The sequence below is a fragment of the Trichomycterus rosablanca genome, chromosome 16 (assembly GCF_030014385.1).
Source record: "Trichomycterus rosablanca isolate fTriRos1 chromosome 16, fTriRos1.hap1, whole genome shotgun sequence".
Lineage (NCBI taxonomy): Eukaryota > Metazoa > Chordata > Actinopteri > Siluriformes > Trichomycteridae > Trichomycterus > Trichomycterus rosablanca.
The window spans coordinates 25339028-25350608 of NC_086003.1; positions in this window are offsets into that span (position 1 = coordinate 25339028).

An 11581-nucleotide genomic window follows, 5' to 3' on the forward strand; every position below is an offset into this window, starting at 1 on the left:
ATACACAAAATACATATACACACTTACAGAGGATACACAAAATACATATACACACTTACAGAGGGATACACAATATACATATACACACTTACAGAGGGATACACAAAATACATATACACACTTACAGAGGGATACACAAAATACATATACACACTTACAGAGGGATACACAAAATACATATACACACTTACAGAGGGATACACAAAATACATATACACACTTACAGAGGGATACACAAAATACATATACACACTTACAGAGGGATACACAAAATACATATACACACTTACAGAGGGATACACAAAATACATATACACACTTACAGAGGGATACACAAAATACATATACACACTTACAGAGGGATACACAAAATACATATACACACATACAGAGGGATACACAAAATACATATACACACTTACAGAGGGATACACAAAATACATATACACACTTACAGAGGGATACACAAAATACATATACACACTTACAGAGGGATACACAAAATACATATACACACTTACAGAGGGATACACAAAATACATATACACACTTACAGAGGGATACACAAAATACATATACACACATACAGAGGGATACACAAAATACATATACACACTTACAGAGGGATACACAAAATACATATACACACTTACAGAGGGATACACAAAATACATATACACACTTACAGAGGGATACACAAAATACATATACACACTTACAGAGGGATACACAAAATACATATACACACTTACAGAGGGATACACAAAATACATATACACACATACAGAGGGATACACAAAATACATATACACACTTACAGAGGGATACACAAAATACATATACACACATACAGAGGGATACACAAAATACATATACACACATACAGAGGGATACACAAAATACATATACACACTTACAGAGGGATACACAAAATACATATACACACTTACAGAGGGATACACAAAATACATATACACACTTACAGAGGGATACACAAAATACATATACACACATACAGAGGGATACACAATATACATATACACACTTACAGAGGATACACAAAATACATATACACACTTACAGAGGGATACACAATATACATATACACACATACAGAGGGATACACAATATACATATACACACATACAGAGGGATACACAAAATACATATACACACATACAGAGGGATACACAATATACATATACACACTTACAGAGGGATACACAAAATACATATACACACTTACAGAGGGATACACAATATACATATACACACATACAGAGGGATACACAATATACATATACACACCTACAGAGGGATACACAAAATACATATACACACATACAGAGGGATACACAAAATACATATACACACTTACAGAGGGATACACAAAATACATATACACACATACAGAGGGATACACAATATACATATACACACTTACAGAGGGATACACAAAATACATATACACACTTACAGAGGGATACACAATATACATATACACACATACAGAGGGATACACAATATACATATACACACCTACAGAGGGATACACAAAATACATATACACACATACAGAGGGATACACAAAATACATATACACACATACAGAGGGATACACAAAATACATATACACACTTACAGAGGGATACACAAAATACATATACACACTTACAGAGGGATACACAAAATACATATACACACTTACAGAGGGATACACAAAATACATATACACACATACAGAGGGATACACAAAATACATATACACACTTACAGAGGGATACACAAAATACATATACACACTTACAGAGGGATACACAAAATACATATACACACATACAGAGGATACACAAAATACATATACACACTTACAGAGGGATACACAAAATACATATACACACTTACAGAGGGATACACAAAATACATATACACACATACAGAGGGATACACAATATACATATACACACTTACAGAGGGATACACAAAATACATATACACACTTACAGAGGGATACACAAAATACATATACACACTTACAGAGGGATACACAATATACATATACACACATACAGAGGGATACACAAAATACATATACACACTACAGAGGGATACACAAAATACATATACACACTTACAGAGGGATACACAAAATACATATACACACTTACAGAGGGATACACAAAATACATATACACACTTACAGAGGGATACACAAAATACATATACACACTTACAGAGGGATACACAAAATACATATACACACATACAGAGGGATACACAAAATACATATACACACATACAGAGGGATACACAAAATACATATACACACTTACAGAGGGATACACAAAATACATATACACACCTACAGAGGGATACACAAAATACATATACACACATACAGAGGGATACACAATATACATATACACACTTACAGAGGGATACACAAAATACATATACACACCTACAGAGGGATACACAAAATACATATACACACTTACAGAGGGATACACAAAATACATATACACACTTACAGAGGGATACACAAAATACATATACACACTACAGAGGATACACAAAATACATATACACACATACAGAGGGATACACAAAATACATATACACACCTACAGAGGGATACACAAAATACATATACACACATACAGAGGGATACACAAAATACATATACACACTTACAGAGGGATACACAAAATACATATACACACTTACAGAGGGATACACAAAATACATATACACACCTACAGAGGGATACACAAAATACATATACACACATACAGAGGGATACACAATATACATATACACACTTACAGAGGGATACACAAAATACATATACACACATACAGAGGGATACACAAAATACATATACACACTTACAGAGGGATACACAAAATACATATACACACTTACAGAGGATACACAAAATACATATACACACATACAGAGGGATACACAAAATACATATACACACATACAGAGGGATACACAAAATACATATACACACATACAGAGGGATACACAAAATACATATACACACTTACAGAGGGATACACAAAATACATATACACACCTACAGAGGGATACACAAAATACATATACACACATACAGAGGGATACACAAAATACATATACACACATACAGAGGGATACACAAAATACATATACACACTTACAGAGGGATACACAAAATACATATACACACTTACAGAGGGATACACAAAATACATATACCCTACAGACAATATACACACTTACAGAGGGATACACAAAATACATATACACACATACAGAGGGATACACAAAATACATATACACACATACAGAGGGATACACAAAATACATATACACACTTACAGAGGGATACACAAAATACATATACACACTTACAGAGGGATACACAATATACATATACACACCTACAGAGGGATACACAAAATACATATACACACTACAGAGGGATACACAAAATACATATACACACTTACAGAGGGATACACAAAATACATATACACACTTACAGAGGGATACACAAAATACATATACACACCTACAGAGGGATACACAAAATACATATACACACATACAGAGGGATACACAAAATACATATACACACATACAGAGGGATACACAATATACATATACACACTTACAGAGGGATACACAAAATACATATACACACTACAGAGGGATACACAAAATACATATACACACATACAGAGGGATACACAAAATACATATACACACATACAGAGGGATACACAAAATACATATACACACTTACAGAGGGATACACAAAATACATATACACACTTACAGAGGGATACACAATATACATATACACACCTACAGAGGGATACACAAAATACATATACACACATACAGAGGGATACACAAAATACATATACACACATACAGAGGGATACACAATATACATATACACACTTACAGAGGGATACACAAAATACATATACACACTTACAGAGGGATACACAAAATACATATACACACATACAGAGGGATACACAAAATACATATACACACCTACAGAGGGATACACAAAATACATATACACACATACAGAGGGATACACAAAATACATATACACACATACAGAGGGATACACAATATACATATACACACTTACAGAGGGATACACAAAATACATATACACACCTACAGAGGGATACACAAAATACATATACACACATACAGAGGGATACACAATATACATATACACACTTACAGAGGGATACACAAAATACATATACACACATACAGAGGGATACACAAAATACATATACACACATACAGAGGGATACACAAAATACATATACACACTTACAGAGGGATACACAAAATACATATACACACATACAGAGGGATACACAATATACATATACACACTTACAGAGGGATACACAAAATACATATACACACCTACAGAGGGATACACAAAATACATATACACACATACAGAGGGATACACAAAATACATATACACACATACAGAGGGATACACAAAATACATATACACACTTACAGAGGGATACACAAAATACATATACACACCTACAGAGGGATACACAAAATACATATACACACATACAGAGGGATACACAAAATACATATACACACTTACAGAGGGATACACAAAATACATATACACACTTACAGAGGGATACACAATATACATATACACACTTACAGAGGGATACACAAAATACATATACACACTTACAGAGGGATACACAAAATACATATACACACTTACAGAGGGATACACAAAATACATATACACACTTACAGAGGGATACACAATATACATATACACACATACAGAGGGATACACAAAATACATATACACACATACAGAGGGATACACAAAATACATATACACACTTACAGAGGGATACACAAAATACATATACACACTTACAGAGGGATACACAAAATACATATACACACTTACAGAGGGATACACAAAATACATATACACACATACAGAGGGATACACAAAATACATATACACACTTACAGAGGGATACACAAAATACATATACACACTTACAGAGGGATACACAAAATACATATACACACTTACAGAGGGATACACAAAATACATATACACACTTACAGAGGGATACACAAAATACATATACACACTTACAGAGGGATACACAAAATACATATACACACCTACAGAGGGATACACAAAATACATATACACACTTACAGAGGGATACACAAAATACATATACACACTTACAGAGGGATACACAAAATACATATACACACATACAGAGGGATACACAAAATACATATACACACTTACAGAGGGATACACAAAATACATATACACACTTACAGAGGGATACACAAAATACATATACACACATACAGAGGGATACACAAAATACATATACACACTTACAGAGGGATACACAAAATACATATACACACATACAGAGGGATACACAAAATACATATACACACATACAGAGGGATACACAATATACATATACACACTTACAGAGGGATACACAAAATACATATACACACTTACAGAGGGATACACAAAATACATATACACACTTACAGAGGGATACACAATATACATATACACACATACAGAGGGATACACAAAATACATATACACACTTACAGAGGGATACACAAAATACATATACACACTTACAGAGGGATACACAATATACATATACACACATACAGAGGGATACACAATATACATATACACACCTACAGAGGGATACACAAAATACATATACACACATACAGAGGGATACACAATATACATATACACACATACAGAGGGATACACAAAATACATATACACACTTACAGAGGGATACACAAAATACATATACACACATACAGAGGGATACACAAAATACATATACACACTACAGAGGGATACACAAAATACATATACACACATACAGAGGGATACACAAAATACATATACACACTTACAGAGGGATACACAAAATACATATACACACATACAGAGGGATACACAATATACATATACACACTTACAGAGGGATACACAAAATACATATACACACTTACAGAGGGATACACAAAATACATATACACACATACAGAGGGATACACAATATACACATAAATACAACACACTACAGAGGGATACACAAAATACATATACACACATACAGAGGGATACACAAAATACATATACACACATACAGAGGGATACACAAAATACATATACACACTTACAGAGGGATACACAAAATACATATACACACTTACAGAGGGATACACAAAATACATATACACACCTACAGAGGGATACACAAAATACATATACACACATACAGAGGGATACACAAAATACATATACACACTTACAGAGGGATACACAAAATACATATACACACTTACAGAGGGATACACAAAATACATATACACACTTACAGAGGGATACACAAAATACATATACACACTTACAGAGGGATACACAAAATACATATACACACATACAGAGGGATACACAATATACATATACACACTTACAGAGGGATACACAAAATACATATACACACTTACAGAGGGATACACAAAATACATATACACACTTACAGAGGGATACACAATATACATATACACACATACAGAGGGATACACAATATACATATACACACATACAGAGGGATACACAAAATACATATACACACTTACAGAGGGATACACAAAATACATATACACACTTACAGAGGGATACACAAAATACATATACACACTTACAGAGGGATACACAAAATACATATACACACTTACAGAGGGATACACAAAATACATATACACACATACAGAGGGATACACAAAATACATATACACACATACAGAGGGATACACAATATACATATACACACTTACAGAGGGATACACAAAATACATATACACACTACAGAGGGATACACAAAATACATATACACACATACAGAGGGATACACAATATACATATACACACTTACAGAGGGATACACAAAATACATATACACACCTACAGAGGGATACACAAAATACATATACACACTTACAGAGGGATACACAAAATACATATACACACTTACAGAGGGATACACAAAATACATATACACACATACAGAGGGATACACAAAATACATATACACACATACAGAGGGATACACAAAATACATATACACACCTACAGAGGGATACACAAAATACATATACACACATACAGAGGGATACACAAAATACATATACACACTTACAGAGGGATACACAAAATACATATACACACTTACAGAGGGATACACAAAATACATATACACACCTACAGAGGGATACACAAAATACATATACACACATACAGAGGGATACACAATATACATATACACACTTACAGAGGGATACACAAAATACATATACACACATACAGAGGGATACACAATATACATATACACACTTACAGAGGGATACACAAAATACATATACACACCTACAGAGGGATACACAAAATACATATACACACCTACAGAGGGATACACAATATACATATACACACTTACAGAGGGATACACAATATACATATACACACATACAGAGGGATACACAAAATACATATACACACATACAGAGGGATACACAAAATACATATACACACATACAGAGGGATACACAAAATACATATACACACATACAGAGGGATACACAAAATACATATACACACATACAGAGGGATACACAAAATACATATACACACATACAGAGGGATACACAAAATACATATACACACTTACAGAGGGATACACAAAATACATATACACACCTACAGAGGGATACACAAAATACATATACACACCTACAGAGGGATACACAAAATACATATACACACATACAGAGGGATACACAAAATACATATACACACATACAGAGGGATACACAATATACATATACACACTTACAGAGGGATACACAAAATACATATACACACCTACAGAGGGATACACAAAATACATATACACACATACAGAGGGATACACAAAATACATATACACACATACAGAGGGATACACAATATACATATACACACTTACAGAGGGATACACAATATACATATACACACTTACAGAGGGATACACAATATACATATACACACCTACAGAGGGATACACAAAATACATATACACACATACAGAGGGATACACAAAATACATATACACACATACAGAGGGATACACAATATACATATACACACTTACAGAGGGATACACAAAATACATATACACACTTACAGAGGGATACACAATATACATATACACACATACAGAGGGATACACAATATACATATACACACCTACAGAGGGATACACAAAATACATATACACACATACAGAGGGATACACAAAATACATATACACACATACAGAGGGATACACAATATACATATACACACTTACAGAGGGATACACAAAATACATATACACACCTACAGAGGGATACACAAAATACATATACACACATACAGAGGGATACACAATATACATATACACACTTACAGAGGGATACACAATATACATATACACACATACAGAGGGATACACAAAATACATATACACATACAGAGGGATACACAAAATACATATACACACTTACAGAGGGATACACAAAATACATATACACACATACAGAGGGATACACAATATACATATACACACTTACAGAGGGATACACAAAATACATATACACACCTACAGAGGGATACACAAAATACATATACACACATACAGAGGGATACACAAAATACATATACACACATACAGAGGGATACACAAAATACATATACACACTTACAGAGGGATACACAAAATACATATACACACCTACAGAGGGATACACAAAATACATATACACACATACAGAGGGATACACAAAATACATATACACACTTACAGAGGGATACACAATATACATATACACACATACAGAGGGATACACAAAATACATATACACACATACAGAGGGATACACAAAATACATATACACACATACAGAGGGATACACAAAATACATATACACACCTACAGAGGGATACACAAAATACATATACACACATACAGAGGGATACACAAAATACATATACACACATACAGAGGGATACACAATATACATATACACACTTACAGAGGGATACACAAAATACATATACACACCTACAGAGGGATACACAAAATACATATACACACTTACAGAGGGATACACAAAATACATATACACACATACAGAGGGATACACAAAATACATATACACACTTACAGAGGGATACACAAAATACATATACACACCTACAGAGGGATACACAAAATACATATACACACATACAGAGGGATACACAATATACATATACACACTTACAGAGGGATACACAAAATACATATACACACCTACAGAGGGATACACAAAATACATATACACACATACAGAGGGATACACAATATACATATACACACATACAGAGGGATACACAAAATACATATACACACTTACAGAGGGATACACAAAATACATATACACACCTACAGAGGGATACACAAAATACATATACACACATACAGAGGGATACACAAAATACATATACACACTTACAGAGGGATACACAAAATACATATACACACTTACAGAGGGATACACAAAATACATATACACACTTACAGAGGGATACACAAAATACATATACACACTTACAGAGGGATACACAAAATACATATACACACATACAGAGGGATACACAAAATACATATACACACTTACAGAGGGATACACAAAATACATATACACACCTACAGAGGGATACACAAAATACATATACACACTTACAGAGGGATACACAAAATACATATACACACTTACAGAGGGATACACAAAATACATATACACACCTACAGAGGGATACACAAAATACATATACACACTTACAGAGGGATACACAAAATACATATACACACCTACAGAGGGATACACAAAATACATATACACACTTACAGAGGGATACACAAAATACATATACACACATACAGAGGGATACACAATATACATATACACACTTACAGAGGGATACACAAAATACATATACACACTTACAGAGGGATACACAAAATACATATACACACCTACATAGGGATACACAAAATACATATACACACCTACAGAGGGATACACAAAATACATATACACACTTACAGAGGGATACACAAAATACATATACACACATACAGAGGGATACACAATATACATATACACACTTACAGAGGGATACACAAAATACATATACACACCTACAGAGGGATACACAAAATACATATACACACTTACAGAGGGATACACAAAATACATATACACACTTACAGAGGGATACACAAAATACATATACACACCTACAGAGGGATACACAAAATACATATACACACTTACAGAGGGATACACAAAATACATATACACACTTACAGAGGGATACACAAAATACATATACACACTTACAGAGGGATACACAAAATACATATACACACCTACAGAGGGATACACAAAATACATATACACACATACAGAGGGATATACATATACACACTTACAGAGGGATACACAAAATACATATACACACCTACAGAGGGATACACAAAATACATATACACACTTACAGAGGGATACACAAAATACATATACACACTTACAGAGGGATACACAAAATACATATACACACCTACAGAGGGATACACAAAATACATATACACACTTACAGAGGGATACACAAAATACATATACACACATACAGAGGGATACACAAAATACATATACACACCTACAGAGGGATACACAAAATACATATACACACATACAGAGGGATACACAATATACATATACACACTTACAGAGGGATACACAAAATACATATACACACTTACAGAGGGATACACAAAATACATATACACACTTACAGAGGGATACACAATATACATATACACACATACAGAGGGATACACAAAATACATATACACACTTACAGAGGGATACACAAAATACATATACACACTTACAGAGGGATACACAAAATACATATACACACATACAGAGGGATACACAAAATACATATACACACTTACAGAGGGATACACAAAATACATATACACATACAGAGGGATACACAAAATACATATACACACTTACAGAGGGATACACAAAATACATATACACACTTACAGAGGGATACACAATATACATATACACACTTACAGAGGGATACACAAAATACATATACACACTTACAGAGGGATACACAAAATACATATACACACTTACAGAGGGATACACAATATACATATACACACATACAGAGGGATACACAATATACATATACACACCTACAGAGGGATACACAAAATACATATACACATACAGAGGGATACACAAAATACATATACACACTTACAGAGGGATACACAAAATACATATACACACTTACAGAGGGATACACAAAATACATATACACACTTACAGAGGG